The following is a 20591-nucleotide window of genomic DNA, read 5'->3' on the forward strand; positions in this document are numbered from 1 at the left end:
CAGAGAAGATACACTGTGAATGTAGGTAGCTCATAAAGCTGGAAACACTGCTCCTTCAAAGTCCCACGAGTTCTGTTCTGCTCAAAATGCCCTGAAGCAAACACATGGCATAGCAGGAACAGATTACTGGCAGGGCACAATTACAGGCTATTTAAGTTTGTGCATGCCTGTAGAAGATGATCTCCTAGAACCCTGCCCTTACAAAAATGTTACATGCCAAAAAAAAATAGGCTATTTGTTCTTTTTAGACTTTTTAGAATGTTCATGACATATTGTAGTATATATTTATACATTTTTAATAAAAAAAAAGGGCCTGTTCTACTATTTCTGTGATGTTCACTAATATGGGTACACAGAGATCTAGAAGCTCACATAAGCTAACCCACATGAGCAGCAAATGAAATAAATCTATATCCTCTTAAAATAGTGCTTAAATAAATATGGCTGCTTGGATAATAGTGTGCAGATTTCAACATGGTGGCCATAATATTAGTTATATACAGCAATTAGCCATTAAAACCACCTGCCTATTATTGTGTATGTCTCCCTCATCCCCTTCCAGATACTCTCTAGACACGGACTCCACAAGACCTCTGAAGGTGCCCTGTGGTATCTGACATCAAGACATTAGCAGCAGATTCTTTAAATCCTGTATGTTGTGAGGTAGGGCCTCCATGGATCAGATTTGTTTTTCCAGCACATCCCACAGATGCTCAATCGGATTGAGACATAGCTCCATACACAGCAAGCTGTGATGCACTGTGCATTCTGACAACTTTTTATTATAGCCAGCATTAACTTGTGGTTTGTGCTATAGCAGCTCCTGTGGTATTGGACCAGACAAGCTAAGCTTTGCTCCCCACGTGGAACAATGAGCCTTGGTGCCCATGACCTTGTCACTGGTTCACCAGTTGTCCTTCCTTGGACATTTTTTGCAAGGTACTAACCCGCTTTGGAGATGCTCTGACCCAGCTGTCTAACCATCACAATTTGGCCCTTGACAGATTTATTCAGGTCCTTACCCCTACCCATTTTTCCTGCTTCCAACACATCAACTTCAAGAACTGACTCTTCACTTCAAGAACAGACTCTTCACTTGCAACCTAATATATCCGACCGCTTGACATTGCAATGCGATAATCAATATTCACTTTACCTCTCAGTGGTTTTAATGCTGTAGCTTGGTGTATATTGGCATAGAGAAAGTGGTTAGTTTTCTAGGGGTTAAAAAAAAAAGTATGTAACACGAATGCTATTGGACATAAATTTTACACCTCATGTTTCCATATAAGCTCTATGAAGAATTAGATATTATTTATAACAGACCTCTTTTCCAATTTGTTTGGTACTGAGCTTAATTGCTTTTTTTCATTATATTATTTATTAACATCATTCTCATGTGATACATACTTCGTTGTTTCAATTTTACGTTACTGTTTGTGATGAAATCATGATGAAGTCATGTCATACTTTTCCATGGATAACATGTAAATATATTGTTAATGTATATACATATTTTGTATGTTTTTTTTCTAATGTGACTATAGGCTGTGACATTACAACCCTATAGATGTGTTTCTCTCACATGGATGTTTTGCCTGATAAATATAGTATAGGTTAAAATGTTGCAATAATGCTTGAATAAATACAGTGTGGATAATGTAGTGTGTGGACATTTATCATTTTTCTACTGCATTTTTATGCCCTGCCCTTGTGGCAAATTCTGGATGGATGTACCTTACTTTATCTCTGCATATTGCAATATATATTCATATGGGTGAAAGTGGCAGTCACAGTGGGGCCACCCCCTGAAGTCCCTAGCCCAGATATCTATACTCTATTATGATACAGAGACCTGATGTAAATCGCTATTGCAAAGCAATCTGTATTCCAAAAAAGCAACATTCTTGTCAGTATCAGAGAGACTATGCCAGCCATTCTAAGTGAAGATAGAATAGATCTTTCAGCTGCATCCTTGTGGAGAAGCCCCAACAACACACATAAACTACAGCATCGTTGTGAGAACACACATCATCTACAGCATCATGGAGAGAACGCACATCATCTACAGCATCATGGAGAGAACACATGTCATCTACAGCATCATGTGGAGTACATATGTCATCTACAGCATCATGCAGAGAACATACATCATCTACAGCATAATGGAGAGAACACGTCATCTACAGCATCATAGAGAGAACACACATCATCTACAGCATCATGGAGAGAACACACATCATCTACAGTGTCATAGAGAGAACACACATCATATACAGCATCATGGAGACAACACACGTCATCTACAGCATCATGGATATGACACACATTATCTACAGTGTCATAGAGAGAACACACATCATCTACAGCATCATGGAGAGAACACATCATTTACAGCATCATGGAGAGAACACACATCATCTACAGTGTCATAGAGAGAACACACATCATATACAGCATCATGGAGACAACACACATCATCTACAGCATTGAGAGATTGTCCTGTTTTTTCCTTTTCAGTGGTACTATGCAAAAGTCAAGATAAAGAAGCCTAGATAACTTTGTTAAATAGCTTTGTGTGGGGTAGAGCAGGCCATTCAGTGTGGGAAATACCATTCTAGTTTATGGTGAAATCTCAGGGGGCTTGTCATGGCTAGATCTTGGCATAGAAGTGCAAGTAAAGGCATTTTGGCGAAAGCTGACAAGTCCTATTATACAATTTGTAAATTAGACAAGAGCAATTATTAATTCTTAAGTATTGATGAGTGACTAAAGGAAAGTTTGAAAAACACCTGACATCACTGTCCTTGGTGTCGTGTCAAAGGCCATAATCTCTAATCATGTACCCTATCCAGGCAGAACAGTTCATTCTGTCAATTCTGTGATGCTTCTTCATTCTTCATAAACATATGGTAAGATTTACCTCTGCCTAACTTTTGATTTGACGGAACTGCAATTGTTCTACTAGGTGTAAAAAAACCTGCTTCATGATAATATGTTCAGCAAGTACATCCTTAATACGCCGTCATACATCCTCTGGAATGGAGATATTTATTTGGTCATTTGGCAAATGTGTGCCTATGCAGGGTAACTTCTAAATGGAATGACCTATCAAAGCTATTGAAGAGTCATACCAGTAAGTCAACATGCACAAAATACCACTACGTTTGGAAGGTCTACTGGGTGCTTGCTTGTCCTTGTCTGACACTAAAGCAATCATGGATGCAATCAAATTATAGCACCACCTTAACCCAGAGCAACACCTTCCGGACAGAACATCTCGGTCATCAAGTAAACATCATTTCTGCATCTGTGTCCTACAATACAGCATGCATCGTTTCAATGAATAGATAGTGACAATGTATTGGCATAAAGTGTTCATAGCAGATTAAGTCATGAAACATTTTACTGTCACTAATACAGATCCCATGTGCATCCATATCCAAAAAGGATGAATGAAGAAATATTATTAAATATAGCCAGTATAATAGTTTTACACTCTGCAATGGGACCTGCAGGCACTAAACTCAAATTCCAGTGGACTAATTATTAAAGATTTGGCCCTGTGGATACATTAGTAAATGGCTTAATTAATTATGGTCATTTTAATTGCTACAGCACCTGTTCTAATAGGCTTGCCAATCTTCACTGAGGCAATGAGGTAAGCCTTGAACTAAATAGTGACCGATTTTACATGCCCAAGTTTCCAAACCTTCAACCCAATATTGTTCCAAAATGAACTCTTTGAAATCTCAAAAGCTAATACAATAGTAACTCTGTAAGTATGCCAGAACTGACACAGAAAAGCTCAGAGTTCGGGGGGGGGGGGGGTTGGGAGAGAGAGAGAGAGGGAGAGAGAGAAGGGAAACCCCTTACCAGGCAATAGATCTGTCCTCCAGTTCTGAGCCACCCATTCAAAATGAGTGGTGGTCCTAAAGCCTCAGTGGTGAGGTAGCATTCCCCATTGACTCTCCCACCAGAGCAAACTGCAGTGCCCCTCACTTCCCTCCACTGCAGCAAAGCTCAGTGACACACAAACATGCACGCACACACCCGCAGTAGCCCCCATCACACACACCCCTCCATCTTTCAACACCCTCACGGTTTCACACACCTTGCACACCCAATCGCTCTCTCTATCTCTCTATCTCTCTGTCTCTCTCTCTCTCTCTGTCTCTCTATCTCTCTATCTCTCTGTCTCTCTCTCTCTTCTCTCTCTCTCTCTCTCTCTCTCTCTCTCTCTCTCTCTCTCTCTCTCTCTCTCTCTCTCTCTCTCACACACACATCTCATTAAAGATGCTGCTCACATGGTACTGCATGCAGTAAGCTACGCCCTGGATGGTTACTAGAGGACAATCTCAAATGAACAATATGTAAAATCCTCCCCCCTTAGGGGTTATACTGTTTTAATCATTCTAAAGGGAGATATGAGAGAGAGAGAGAGAGAGAGAGAGAGAGAGAGAGAGAGAGAGAGAGAGAGAGAGAGAACATGGGCACTGACCAAAACAGAAAAGGGAAGATGCCTTTTCAGAAGAAACTGCAGTCTATTTAGTCATTCTGAACAGGGTCACATGATTTCAGTGTCAATTTTGAGGAGGCAAACAAAACAGAGTAACTTATAGTATCTGTGAACACACACCTAAAAATAAAGGGAGTAGAGTAAATGGACCTTGTAATTAAAATGTATTGTGATATATAGACTTTCATGCAATATAGAGCCATTAGGAAAAACAAAGGTGAAAGTCTTCCAAAATGCTTCTACTTGAGAGATGATATTTTTGGAGCATAGGATGACAAGTGTATGTTGCCTCTGATGGTTGTCTTAAATATCACATCACAAGTCTACGCCAGATGTTGTTAGACTGTCCAGGTGGTGCAGATAACTTGAATCTCCTTATCATTTTAATGTGGTTTCAGGCATGCCTTAGGCACATAAAAAAGTAACCAAGCCCCCTTAGAAAAAGTGCCTTCTGTTTGATTCTAAAGCAAAAGTTACACTCAACCTGCAGAGCACAATTTAATTTTACCCCTCAACAATGATAAAAAAAAAATGAGTTATGAAGCAGTCTAATTCATCTCAGTCAATTATACAGAATAGGAGAATTTATCCATGCCAAAAAATCAATGTTCCATAGTTCAGGAAAAGGAATTACAAAGTAAAAGTACCATTATAATTCTGATTTATTCCATTAATGCAATACAGTAAATATTTTTATACTAAGCTAAAGATGAATTCCAAGATGAATAGCTGTTAATAAGGAAGAAAGATGCAGGTGTGGTAGCAGCTGTAGCAGACATGCTTCTTGAAGATGTGACAGGACAGCTAAAACTGAATGCTTAATTCAGGTTTCCTAGACGCTTTAGATAATGAGGAGGTAGGAGGGAAAAAACACACCTTATTTGTCTTACACAGCATATTATCTTAGCCAAGCTAAGTTATATGTCATATTTGCACAGGCCTGGAGCACGATGTTAAATGTGCCTTCTTTAAAAAATGAAATTAAACATAACGATTTGCAATGCATGTAGGTGCAAGATCAAAGTCGTTCTTCTGTTGTGTCATTTCAGCCCACACATAAATAATGGTGAAAGTGAGTGGTGTTGCTATGCAGACTGCAGAGGCCAGTGATTTAGTGTAGCTGGGAACTGATGATGCAGGAGGGGCTTTATTGCCAATACCAATCAGGGAAAATTAGGAAAAGAGAGAGAGAGAGAGAGAGAGAGAGAGAGAGAGAGAGAAAGAGAGAGAGAGAGAGAGAGAGAGAGAGAGAGAGAGAGAGAATTATAATCCACATGATGAATATATGTGTACTATAGAAAGTGATCAGTGGTTGAGGTTCAGTAATTAAAGGATGTGACATTACATAGAAAACCTGCTGATCACAATTGTATCCTTCATACCTCAAGTTTCAAGTATGTGCCACTAAAGAAGGGAATTCCCTAGTTCTGAGACTTAGATAGTCATGGATGAATGATGATGACTTTGAAGAAGTGAGTTCGAAAATGTATAACAATTTCTTGTTATACAAAAGACTAGACAGAAAAGACAGTAATTAGTGGTGGGACAGTGTTATGACAAATCAAAACAAGGATCAGATGCATGTTCTCTGAGGAAACATACAGCCCAAACATGGGGTTGTTATATATCATTCTTACTTTCCAGTTTCACCTTCAATTCCATTATCAACAAACACTGTCATGTCCTTTCAGTTTATTCAGAGATTACCTTTCTATAGTTATTATAGAGGACAAAACCTTAGGGATCTGTAAACTGTGATACACTATCAACAGAAATTGTTCCTGAAGAAACTGTACATGTGAGAATGCCTTGAGAGCCAAGTGACATTGTAGCAATATCACGTGACAGGAATATGAAATCAGGTTGTTACTTTTGCATCGACTCATGTCATATTCTTGATCACATGCAGCCCATGTGGACTTCAATATATCTCTTAGAAAGATAGTTTAAGGATCTTAAAAGTGCTATTTTAAGAGATGATCCACATTCTCCACTGGCCAGACACTTTTAAGATGCCAGTCACGGTCTGATCTTTCATGAAGGATTGTAGAATAGAAACAATTATACCAGCATGGTGTGGAGGAGACAGAAAAAAAAGGTGTTTATCATGTGAGCTGGTTTTAGACTGTTTTACACCTAAAGGATTTAAAGAGGAATTAGGACTTGCTTGTTTTGTAAGTTTTCTTAGGTTAGTTATCCTATTAATGTGGTCATTTTACTACAGTGGTATTGGTCTGATAGATTTGGCTTGAACATAGTTTCAGGAAAATATACTTTTACACTAGAAATATAAATTTTTATTTTTATACTTGAACATTATATTTTCTGTATAGGTAATGATTTTTGCAAGGTATCTTTGAATTATGACTTGTATTTATAAATATTAACGTCCATTATACTTTACATTTTTTTATACTCCGTATTCCCGAAAAAAAAAAAAAAAAAACAAAAAACTGAACTGTGTCCTTCCTGCAGTCAAGTAACATCTTGCTGCCTTCCCCTTGTGCTTGCCTACTGATGAGGGAATCCCTCCCTGAGTGAGTGTGTGTGTCTGTGTGAGTGTTCACAGCCCTTCTTGTGACAGAGGGTGAAGAGATGTGAAGTGTTCTACTGGCACAGGGCCATATGGTGCCCACTTGGCAGAATCACCTTACACCAGATGGAGTCTGCCACCCCCTAATCAATTAGTCACCCTGAACACAAGGCATGGATAACATAAGTAGCAAAACCAGATTACCTAAAAGTTTCACTTGCTAAGTTTTGGTGTTTCTGCACTGTTCTAGATAAGTACTATAACTGTTTTTGTTATTTGACAAAACATTAATGTATGTTTAATGCATGTATAATGTATACAAATGGCAGCAAAAGTCAAAAGTATTGAATATTTAAAAAAAAAATACAGTCAATTAAATGCATCATCCCTGTTGTCATTAAAAGACAATATAAATCTTTCAAGCCCTTTACTTACTACTTAAAGGACAATAATATAACCGACATTCTTCTTTGCCCTATATAGAGTATAATGCATGAATCTGGCAGCTCACTGCCATCTAATTAACCCAAAACTCTGTGAAATGGTCTAATTTTAGTATGGGATTAATGTCTCTAGTTCGATAGTAAGATGTCTTTATGTCTTTAATAAATTAGCAATAATTGTTGCAGATCCTGCTGTGATCTGTGACCCCTTTATGTTTGACTGGGAGGATTTATGTACAAATTAATGCTTAGGATATCTATCTATCTATCTATCTATCTATCTATCTATCTATCTATCTATCTATCTATCTATCTATCTATCTATCTATCTATCTATCTATCTATCTATCTATCTGTCTGTCTATCTGTCTGTCTGTCTGTCTGTCTGTCTGTCTGTCTGTCTATCTGTCTGTGTCGTATCGTTAATCCTACTGGACACAATGATCACCCATATTCCATTCCCATGGCGATAACCCCTTTGTCCCTTGCCACTGATGCGTCGACGCAATCACATTTTCAATCATGAGCAGGGCCCAAGCTCTCTGTCCCTTCAGCCAGAGGCTCTTCCATTGATTATCACATGATTTATTCTGCTGATAAAAGACATCCCTGGTTGTTTGACTGGATTTATGACTATGCTGAGAGAGTGGTGCATGCTGCCAGGAGACCATACTGCTAAATTGCTTTCCACAGTCGGACATTTTGTATCAGTCGTGGGGCACCTTGTAATTGGCTCGGGTTATTTGGGGCAAACTTAGTGTGTGTGTGTGTGTGTGTGTGTGTGTGTGTGAGTGTGTGTACATACATTTACTAGGGCATATGCTCTATATAACTGTTAATTATATATAAAGCATGCACCTCATAAAAAGAGTTAAACTCACAGAAACTTGTACACAAAACAGGACTAGGACAATGGAAGTCAATGGACAATATTGATTACTTAACAAAGTCAAATATATACTACCTATGCAGTGACTCACTCTCTGGGCAAAGGAAATTTTGAAGTCTCAGTGTTGTGGAAGGCAGAGTGTAGCAACCAGCATATGTGGTATAGCTACTGATATTTTCAGGGTCTTACATAAATGCTTCTAGTTGCCAAATGGGAGGAAAATAAGAAAAATCTTACTGTCCTGCTACACTCACAAAGACAATTACATTCCTTTCAGTCAACTTAGCTGACACTATTTGTTTCATGTGGTAGTCTTTGGGGAGTGTGCTTTCTGCTTCAGGCATGGTGCTTCATTGTGGAAGTGCAGCCAAGACCTAGTTCAGAGGCTTGTTGCTCACTCCTCCCCCAACATGGAGAAGAAGAAAGTGAGTAAAGTCAGTTGACAGTAAGACCAGATTCTTGTGCTAAGAGGTTCTCATGGTTATCTGAAAATGTTTTTGGAACTTTATCCCATCTAAACCTAAACAGACCAAGCTAGTAAGTATAGTTTATGCAGGGTTTCCCCCCTTTCAAAGACACTATAAAATAACACAGTTCTCTCTGTCAGCTGTGTTGCATAGAACACATGGCACCTAGCAGGGATGATGAAGTATGTCTAGTAGTTGAAATGTGGTTTTGTTAATGTTACTGAAATGGAAAGTTTATTTTCATTAAAAGACATGTCTTTTAGATATGCTCAACTTATCTTTAATATTTCATATGGCTACAAGGTAGTAAGTCCTCAATGTCTTGCTGTGATTAGACAGAATGTAAAGCAGGCAGAGAACACACGTAGATGTTAAAGGACTATGCTAAAACACCGGACACCGGACACCGATATGTGCTGTGTTGTATGTGCCACACTTCACTTTCTTTCTGAGTGTGGGGAGAACAGATAAACAGTGATATATCTCCCACTCTCTCTCTCTCTCTCTCTCTCTCTGGCTCCCTTTCTCTCTATCTCACTGCCTCTCTTAACCTTTCTCTTTCTCTCCCTCTATATGCCTCTCTCTCCCTCTCTCTCACCTTCTGCAAGTACTGCTGCAATGCAGGGGTTTAACAAAGAAATATGAAGCTAGAGGGCGCAGGGAGCAGTCTGCTTCTCTCTCTCCCTCAATCACACACACACACACACACTCACACACGCACACACACACACACACACACACACACAGACATACACACACACACACACACACAAAATACACAGGGTCAGGGAAAATGCACAGTACTCCTTCATAGTACAGGAAATAAACTATTAACAGTAGGTTTACAGTGACATTTTTTTCACTGACTGGCATCTGACATAACGTTTCATTTGAATAAAAGCAGAAATTGTAATAATTTTCCTAAAACCCACTATTTCCAAAATGTGTTTGCACTGCCGTTGTGTATATATATTAAAAATAAAACATTGAAGGAGAAAGACTAAATGAGACTATTTGCTGTCCTGGCTCCTAGATGGTGGAACAAACTTCCGCTTGCTGTCCAGACAGCAGAGTCCCTTGCAGTTTTCAAATGCAGACCCATCTATTTGTGGATTATTTAAATAACCACTGGCCTTGCTCCTCTGTTAACTAACTAAAACTCTAGTACTTATTGTAGGGTATTGTTTATTGCACTGATTGTTGTCTAAGATAGAGCTTGTGTATTTTGCACATCTAGGTATCAACATTGATCCCTGTATTTCAACAGTATTCTAGTTCATTGATATCTTGGAATCTAACCACTTTTTCAGGACAGTGGTAGCTCAGTGGCTAAGGTACTTGACTTGTAATTGTAAGGTTGCTGATTCAAGCCCCACCACTGCCAAGTTGCCACTGTTGGGCCCCTGAGAAAGGCTCTTAACCCTCAATTGCTCAAGTTGTACTCAGTCACAATTGTAAGTTGCTTTGGGTAAAAGTGTCAGCTAAATGTACTGGATAGATTGTATTCTATGAGTAAATGACAGAGCACTTTTGTAAGTCGCTCTGGATAAGAGCGTCTGCTAAATGATGTAAATGAAAGCCTCAATTTTCAGTCTTGAATCAATGCCTTTTGTGCTTTGTAACAATCTTATTAGACCAAAAAACTAATTGAATTGAGATGAAAGGGCAGTAGAGTTCAGTATTTCATTGCTGGAATGCACTAGTTATCTTCTGCTGAATATCTCTCAGCTTTTAGGACAGCTCTTGCTCTTTTCTGCTTACTCAGAGAACTAGGGTTGATAAGACTGCACACCAGCTTCTACGAGAGGGTGGATATTACACAGAGGGAGGATGTTTTGCTAGTGGTGTATGGCACTAGCTTTAATGTTTTCTGTATGTAACCATATGATGCCTGTACATAGTGTGTCCTTATTTTTATGTTGAGTTTTTTTTAATTAAATGCTTTTGAACTAAAGGACAAATGAAAATAGTGATGAACAAAATAATAAATAGGATGTCGCTTGAGATAAAAGTTCTAGTTTTAGATTAAACTTAGGAGGGTATGGTAGTATACCAATATCATATATACCAAATCAGATGGATGGAGAAATAATTGAGAAGATCCTTTTAGAAAAGAGACGATGAAAGTACAATGAAAACATTCTGGTGTTAATGGCTCAATAGCTTTCATGGATTAAGGAAAGAAATGCAAATGACCAATGAAGTGGAACAAAATGTCATAGGTAATAAGGAGAAAATGAGAAGGTGTTCTGGGTTGGCCACAGCAAATCCCTTTTACAAACAAAGACCTCAGGATGTTTACAGAAGGATTATGAAAATCCAGTTGTAGGTCTCTGTGAGTCTTGAAAGGTTTTGTAAGCACACAATGAAACAATGCAGCAGAGGTTTCTGATGGACACTAGAGAAAAGGCGCATGGTTGTGAAAATGTGGATGGAAGTGAAGATTCTATTTGAGTCATAAACATACCAGATTATGGAAATTGCATACTTGAATAAGTGGAATTCTGAAAGGTGTCAGAGAGTTTAGTGTTATACACAGATGCACACATTTAAATTTTTTAAACCTTTCAAATTCTTTTTCATCATATTCCAGTTGAGGACTTAAGGTCTTTACCAAGTTCTCTGAATGAGAAGTTGTCCTCTTCAGTTTTTCAGCTTGACATATCATATCATAAGGCTTACTGACCAGAATGACCTCATTATAATGCACTCAACCACAAGATTAGTTGTGAAGAAAAGTAAATCTTTTCCTTTTACCAGTTATTATTTAGACTGAGCTTCAGATCTAAAACCACAAACACTGTATTACAGAGAATATATGATTGTTTATGGCACTTCTTTTTTATCAGATGAAACGAGGATGTGAGAACAGGTTCATACCTTATTGCAAAATGCCTACCTAGAAAAGGTGATGCAGGGTACAGATAAACATATTATATTAGATATTATAAACATATTATATATTACCATTTCTCATAGACCACAGACTGCAGGCTTGATAAAATTGGCTTTATAAACAAAAGATGTCTTTTGTCTGGTCATTATAAGAATATCTGTATCCTGGGATACTGGCACCGAGGCATATCCACTGTTCTTCCTCTGACGTCTTCCAGCCAGATCACAAGCTATAATTACGAGTCATATTAAAATGCACAAACAATGCAAATATTCATTGCCTTGGAGTAAAATAACAGTATTAAGATTTATGATCAAAATCAGGTTTTGGATAGAATGCAGTATGCAGTAGTATTACACAAATGTTAATTTTAAATAATAACAATGGTTCAGCTAGCACTTCCACACCTCAGTAAAGACACTTTACATCTGAATAAAAAGATTACAAAGTTAAATAAAGTGTTCAAAACAGAACCAACTGGCATGGTCTAATCTCTAATTTGTCAAGCAGAAAAGACAGCACATTAATTCTAGAGGAACTAATTAAAGATGGAATCATTAAGATTCCAAGCGTTATTTCCAGCAATTATCTTGTGGACTGGACACATTGTTTTCGGTGCCTCTTACTGACTTTCTTGATGCCAGTTTCCATATCCTTGACTACTACAGTGCTAGCGGATACAAAGAAGACTGATACTGAGGTCACATGGCAGAATTAACCCAATATCCATTATACTGCCCTCTGCTGTCCAACAAAATGGGCCCAGTAAGCAATTTCAATCAAACAGGTTTACTTGCATCATTTGTCTTCTTCTGACTATTATACAATGGTGATTAAACAGGTTGCTTCTAAATTAATAAAGCAAACCACAAGCAGTAATCCACAGAACACGGTAAGGATTTCTTCTTATGCCTCTGTCGTGTTGGTCTGAATCCTTCAGTAAAACTGCATATCCAGTTTAGGCATTTGTGGCATGGTGTTATGTAGTATGTTCCCTCCACCTGCTACTGACCCCTGACTCAAAGCTTTCTGGACAATGGCCAATAACAGCTGGTCTGATTCTTATTAAATATACTTTATTCAGAAAGATTTGGGCATAGGAGAATAAGGTGGTACTTTGAGATGCCAACTACAATGTTCTGGTCTCGGTACATGGCTGGCTGGTGAAAGCAACTATCAGCTGTACAAAGGACAGGAATAATATTGCCTCGGTCTCCCCTCTGGATAAGAGCAATGCTAATCAATAACAGCACTGCAGTGGAGACCTGGTGGAGGCATGGCAGAGGCATGGTGGAGATCTGTCTATTCTTTCACAGGGTGCACAGACCAGCTTCACTGAAGTGGTCTGGAATGGCTCAGGAGTTGTTAGTATTATTTTGGAAAAGCTATTGCCTCTTAGTGGTGGAGTGCACATCACAAAAGAGGCTGTGATCTCCTCTGCAGTGCCTTTCACTCGCCTGCGAAGGTCGAACAAATTAGGCCAGTCAGACACTCTGGCCCACATGTACTCTTTCCAACACTCTACATGGCTCTATGACTGACACACACACACTCGCTTACTTGCACACACATACACACAGACATAAGCACACAGAACTTTTGTTATGCTTTCCAGCACTCAAAATAGTATGTCCATATGGTCTGCGGAAAGGTGGGTAAGTGGAAGACAGATTGGGCTGTATTTCACCAGCCCCCCAAACAGAGAAAGAACCACTAGATTATCTAGATCTGGGTCATTTTGACTGAGTACCACAGAAAAGGTCTGACCCAAAGAGAGGCTTGCTCGTGACTAATTACCTGGTATTTCTGGCCTCCTTTGTCAGCATTTCCTGTTACTGTCAACACATTGAATAGATAAAAATCAAGATGTTTCAACATATGGAGTATTGCAATCCTGACAAAGGCCTACATTTTATGGCCTACCACACATGTGTTAGACCTTCCATGCTCATCACTGCACAACTACAGCATGAAGGCTGTAAGTCATACATGATGCCTGTGTTTACTGTATGCTTGGTTAGGAACAAAAACACAGCTGTGACGCTTATGACACTGGTATCACTGATCTTAAAACCATCTCTTCTTTCTCAGACCCTACCACCCTTAAAATGGAAAATGGAAAAGTAATCTAGGATTATCAGATTGGCAAAAGGGCCCTGGGGGTCCACAACTCTGACTGTATAACTCATCAGGTAGCATGTTACATTATATAGAAGCCTGCAGCTGGTCTCTGAGCCTTATTGGCTCCTGGTTTGAGCTGGTAATTTGATCACGTTGGAAACACACATCATCGATCACACGCTAATGAGTGTACACAGACGTGAATGGCGAGCACCCAAATCAGAATGCAGAGCAGTGCTTCTTTGCAGAGGAATGGGAGGAAAGAGGTGCACACTGACTACAAGCTCATATGACGTTCATACAGTGCTCAATACATTATTCAGGTTGATCCCATAGTTAGCAGAGACATATTCAGAAATATTGTGGCTATATCATGCGTGCATTGTGTTGGATGCTCAGTATATTTCAGGAACTGTATGGTGAAAGTTACATTGCTTTTTCATAAAGACAAATGTAAATAATTTGCATAAATAACAGATCATTGTTGAAGTGCAGCAGACATTGCTTCAGATGCCTTAAAAAAAAAAGACACAAAAATCACTATCATTGAATAATGCATTAAGTCTGTTAAAGAAAGTATGAGAAAGAAAATAATATTCAGCTGGAGTCAAATATATTGTTTAGCGAAGGCCATGCTGGTTACATCTATGCATCTACTCAAACTATTTTTATTAATTAAAGTAAGCTCATTTCCCGTGATGATTTCAAGATTGCAAATGTACAATCTGCACAACCCAGTTTGAATGAAAAGTTGATATGCCTGCTAATTGATTATCTAAATTGAATCTTTTTTTAAATTTAAATTAAATGTTGTATATAAATGTTTATCTATGCAATTCCAGCACTATATGTAATATAATGCATTTTCTTCTTTTGGCCTGATCAGCTTAGCCAGCTAGTAACTGCAATTAAAACTAGGATAAGACCTTAGTATGAGGTCTCCTTAACTCATGTTGACACTGCATAAAAGACCCGACTGCAGTTTTAAAATTTTCATTAACAAAACTTTGGGAAAAACAATTACTAAAGGATTCTTCTGAAAAGCTTGTTTGCAGTCCATGAAAACAGCCAATTTAGCAATGATAGTAATATTACTCAAATGAACAAAAACTTGAGGGTGTTTTGACACAGGTTATATGGCAGAAATGTAGTGATCAAGTGCCTCATATCCATTAAATCAAGGTGGCTGGGACAGATTCCTGCTTTGCTAACAAAATATTAAACAGATCTGTAGGCCAGCATACCCGTCCTTCCTAAATGAATGTTGCAAGATAGATGTTTCTGAGGTATTTTTAAGTGTTATGGAAAGTAGTGCAATTAAGATTTGTGTTTGATAGCTCATTACTGAAGTGTTTTCCCCAGCTTTTCAAGAGGGTCTATCCTCAACTCTTTGAGAGGTGAGATAAATATGGTATACAGTGTGACTGATACTTGGAAGGACATGGTCCTATAGATAACACTGTTCTAGAACAAATTGTCTTAATATCTGCACTTATATTTATATTTTAGCTTCATGCTGTTATAGCTTTGGTGGTAAAGCCTGTTAGAGCTTTTAACCGCAAGTAGCAAACTCTAGCTTATTGATACAACCTTGTTATTGAAACAACGTTTAAGGCTAGTAATGGAAACCAAAATGACGGATAAAATATTACATATATCATGTTTACTGGACTCCAGGGTGCCCTTTATTTTTGATAATTTATCTGTTGATCCCTGCATGGCTGTATGTCTGCATTTAGCAGTTAAGTCTAGTTTAGTTGGTTTTTAGTTGGTTTTTTAGTTGGTAATATTAATAGTTCTTTTTCTCTATCTTTGCACACACACACACACACACACACACACACACACACACACACACACATACACACACAGCAGTACTGAAAAGTTCAAACACACATTGAATTATGTTGCATAATTCAAGTCAATTCATTTTCAACTTTTTCCTTAGACTGAGACAACTGCCAACAATGGAAGATAGTTAATACAGAGTTTACACATGTGTTTCTGAGTGTGTGTATGGATGGGCACATATGTGTGTGTGTGTCTCAGGCGGAAGACACTGGACAAGTGGACATGTGCTGTAGAGTAACCTGCCGTGCCAGCCTAAAACTCTGCTTGTCGCAGTCATCCATTTGAGCCATTTGTTAACATTCACACCCCATTTTCCTCATGCCTCATTCCCCGCTGCTTTCCCTGTATAACTTTATATAATGCTCTTACCAAATAACAAAACATACGAGATATAGGATCTAATCATTTGAGTTATTTGTTAAACCTTAATGTAAAGCATCATCTAAATGTGTATGTGTAATTGCTCATGGGAAAAGTCAAAATATGCCTAATAACCTACCTAGACATTTTGTCTCTATTGTTCTGCACTTTTCAGTTGGATGAGATGTTTACATCTACTTGTGTAAATGTTGTATGTGTCAAAGAAATGGAGCACAGGCGCAGGGAGCAGTCTGCTTCTCTCTCTCCTTCAATCATACACACACACATACACACACTCACACGCACACACACACACACACACACACACACACACACACACACACACACACACACACACACACAAACACACTTCTACCTCATTTTACTTGGTCAGCAGAAAACCCATCCAGCCTGTAGGCACAGAGGCTGACCACTCTCCTACAGCTGAAAGTTTACTGCTGTTTTCATCAAAGCCTCCATGGCTAAAGCCCAGCCTTCCAATCTACGTCCATTGGACAGACATCAACAAAATAGGGACAATCAAGGAAATCGTGACCAAAAGTGTGTGGGCAGCCTCTGGCCACTGCAGTAGAGAGTGCAGAAGCTCTTCTGGCTGCCCAGAAGCCTTTGGACACAAATATCTTTGAAACAGAGGCCCTGGCATGGTCCTTGGCTCTAGGGTGGGGACATGGTGGCAAGAACCGCACTCCCAGCATGCTCTTCACCACATTCTCTGAATTTATGATGCTATGACACAAGGGACTGATTGGCAAAATGGCAGTTTCAAAAAAAGCAATGCTTTCAGGCAGACGGAAGGAGGAAGAAAGAGAGGGATTGAGAAACAGGGAGAGAGAAAGGAAGAGAGAGACAAAAAGAGAGGGATTGAGAGACAGGGAAAGAGAGAGAGACAGAAAGTGAGAGGGTACGAGGGTCTGAGAGATATGGACATTGAAAGAGAGAGCAAGACAGAGAGAGGGAGGGAGAGAGAGGGATTGAGAAACACGGAGAGACAGAGAAAGAGACAGCAAGTGAGAGAGAGGGAGAGAGGTACTGAGAGATATGGACAGAGAAAGAGAGAGCAAGACAGATAGAGAGAGAGAGAGAGAGAGAGAGAGAGAGAGAGAGAGAGAGAGAGAGAGAGAGTTTGAGTTCAGTGGCCTCCATGGGATGGCATGTCCAGCATGCAGAAGACAGATGCGACTGAACAAATGCCACAAAACAGAAGGGAAAGTCAAAATTCCATTGATGCATTCTGGGTCTCCCTATTCCATGGCCTCATTGATCATTTGCTGGAGGAGTCTGCAAAAACAGCTTTCTGATTCTAATAACTGAATACATTTTAACAAATACACTTTATATAAAATATGTCACTCCAGTCATTGCAGCATTCAAATGCCATCAGTCCATTAAGCATGTGACACCTATCTCAGTGATTACATCTTACAAAAATGCTCCTATTACATTTTATAGCACACAGATGCACCATGTATATAGAGTATGCAAAACATTGTATAAAATACAGAACACTTTATATTGTAAAATTGATATATTTGTGTACCTCTGAATAATGATTAAAAACACCCATACTGCTATGAATATCTATATCATGGGTAAATTCAAAGAACATGCCTGTGCTTTCCAAGACAAGCTAACAAAACACTACCTATTTACTAATTTATTGGTTCATAATGTTAAGACAATTTTAAAAGACATGCAAGAGTCACCCTGGTACTCAGTATGAAATAACATCCTAGTTTCATCACGATTACAACAGAAAAACAAAATTCAATTTCATGAGCCATCAACTAGATGTGTACTATGCAGCCATACAGTGGGTGAGGGAGAGAAATGGCAAGGCTTCATATAGCCTTGATAACACTGGCAAAATAAGCAGGCTTGAACAATGATGGAAGTGTCCATAAACATAACCCCACTGGATTTTCACCCTATCCTCAGATAGTAGACAAGAGATTTGTTAGTTTAAGGCTGAAGAGTAGACCTTTTTTTTTTTTTATAGATTAGTAGATTGGCCTTAAAAAGGTGGGAAAGCGGTTTCTCCCAATAATAACCATGCTGAATTATGATTTCTAATACTGCGTCATTATATCTGAGAGCACATCCATTATTGCAGGGTATAAACGGCAACACCTCTGTTCTCCAAATATTACCAGTCCCTATACAGCAATCCAGTACAAAGATTTACTGAATTGAGGGGGAAGCTGTTTCAGTTTGGTGCATAAGCAATGCATGTCCCGGACACACACACACACACACACACACACACACACACACACACACACACACATATATAGAGCAGAGCACTATTGAAAATTCTCATACGTGTGTATATGTATGTGTGTATGTGTAAGTTTGTGTGTGTGCATTTGTGCACATGCAAGTATGTGTGTGTGTTTCTATGTGTGCATGTGGACTCTTTCTATATAAGCACTTCCATTATGTCTGACCCTCAAGGACACAACTGGAACCCACTCATGTAGAGTGGCCCAAAGCTTCTGCCGTGCACTCCACCCCACCCCCACCCCCAGTCTGATACTGCACTGGCAGTTCACCCTGGTCTTCACTGCAATCAATGAGATTACCTCCTGAATTGCTTTTCTCTTTCATCGCACCACTGCAGATCTTATTGTGCTCTGAGTGAGTTCCTACGTGTCAGAATTGGCAGACTGATTCAATACGACACTCAGTGCGGGATGCAGTGTATCACTGACCTCACAACAGTCTATTCTACCTGGTCAACCAAATGCCCTTCAGTGAGACCGAGCACAGCATCCCATTCTCTCCCCGTCCCCATCCAATAAAAAAAATCCAGAAAAGAAGGCAAAATTTGCCATGTTTCCCTATTACCCTTTTCAATGGGGAAACATATCTTAGTATCACATTTTTAGTAGCATTTTAATAAGACAAGAATATGGAATTGAGAAGCTATGGGAAGGAGACAATATACGCATCTACGTGACTGTTATTCAGACATAACAGCTTGTTCAGCAGAAAGATACTTCCTTACAGTTAGCAGTAGTAGCAGCTCCAGTCCACTGTGGGCCATCAAGAAGCTGTGGTTAAAGCACTCTATGAACCATCTCACCGCACGGGTAACCCTCCCATATAAGAAAACACCCTGAAACTCCACACTGCAGTACCACTTCATTGTTATTTATTTAGGGCAATTTAAATGATGAATTTGATGCTGCTTAAACTGGGTAATAAGTTCCATGCATACAGGGAAACAACTTCAGTTCTTCGTTTGGGTGGCATTATTATAGGCAAAAGAAACAAATGACTAGCCTAACTCATTTATGGTCTCAAAGTCTTCTAATCGTCTTCTGTACAAATGCTCAGTCGGCAAAGCATGATTATAGCCACGTTTTCTGGACGTCTAGAAAGGTGAATTGGTTTATTTTAGTTGATAGTGAGGACTTGCACATGAAAACTCTCAATTTGCATTCTACGCACATCGGTCACTATTATGTAATCCTATACTGCAGCGCTGGGATACTACGCACACTGACTTGCCTATGCGAGGAGAAAGTTGCACTCAGGCGAACCCCCTTCCCAGCGTCCTCACCCCACCCCCTTCATGCAGTACTTCTGTCTTGAACGGAGAATCGAAGAATTTTTCATCGACTGTTGTCACCTAACCGAACTTCCAAAATTTCTACTGACTTGTATGATTGCTGGAGGGTATTCGTGTATTAGATTCAACTGTAACGCTAAGTAGTCAAAAGCATCCCTTGAAAAGAAAACAGTTATAAAAAAAAAAACGGGTGCTTACCTTGGGCTGAGATGTGCTGCACCAAGAGGGGAGGGGTGAAGGATGAGAGGGGAAAAACTTCGCCAGATGCAGCAGGACTTTGAGGGCTCTTGAAGAGAAAAGCAGTACTGGAAATTCACAGTACTTTGGTTTATCCTCCTTTTCCTTTTCTTAAAAAATGTTCGCCTTTCTGCAGTGTTTAGAGCTGGCACAACCCAGGTGCGTTCCTCAAAGGTGCCTCACTCACACACACACACTCTGGAGAGCTCTGGCCTGACGACGTTCAGATTTGGGACCAGCGTAAGCGCAGAGACACACTCACACATTTTCATTCTCATCCACTGCAATCGTTTCTCAGCATCATACCCTCTGGCGATTCACTGCTGTATTTTCTGGCAAGGCGCTCCTATTTGTTGATTCACAAGTCAATAAAAACCGTTCTCGTTTGCAATTCGCTGAGCGCGATTTTTTTCGTGGCACGCGCCCCGAAATGGTCCCGCCCCATTCCTCTCCTACTTTCCCCCCCATACTACAGTATCCTACATGTAAAAGCAGACTCGGGATAGGAGGTGGTCAGGGAGAGGGAGGGGGAGAGGGAAGAGGAGTAAGGGGGCGAGGGGAGCGCAGCGAAAGCCAATCAGTTAGCTGCTGAGAGAAGTATGCAGACGCTGAGGACTGTACAATGCAGCGGATGCAAGAAGTAGATTCCCCTCATCAGCATCCCACGGTGTGTGTGTGTGTGT

General features: G+C 39.5%; 1 protein-coding gene across 2 annotated transcripts in view; it reads right to left on the reverse strand.

Moving 5' to 3' along the window:
* Window positions 1-20240, reverse strand: part of syt2b (synaptotagmin IIb) — a 39912-nt gene extending 19672 nt beyond the window's left edge. For both annotated transcript variants that reach the window (XM_027000733.3, XM_027000732.3), the window contains exon 1: window positions 19870-20240. The gene's annotated coding sequence lies outside the window, so the exon portion shown is untranslated. The remainder of the gene's footprint in view (window positions 1-19869) is intronic.
* Between the last annotated feature and the right edge of the window lie 351 nt (window positions 20241-20591).

The sequence above is a fragment of the Electrophorus electricus genome, chromosome 7 (assembly GCF_041902795.1).
Source record: "Electrophorus electricus isolate QZ-2024a chromosome 7, ASM4190279v1, whole genome shotgun sequence".
Taxonomy (NCBI): domain Eukaryota; kingdom Metazoa; phylum Chordata; class Actinopteri; order Gymnotiformes; family Gymnotidae; genus Electrophorus; species Electrophorus electricus.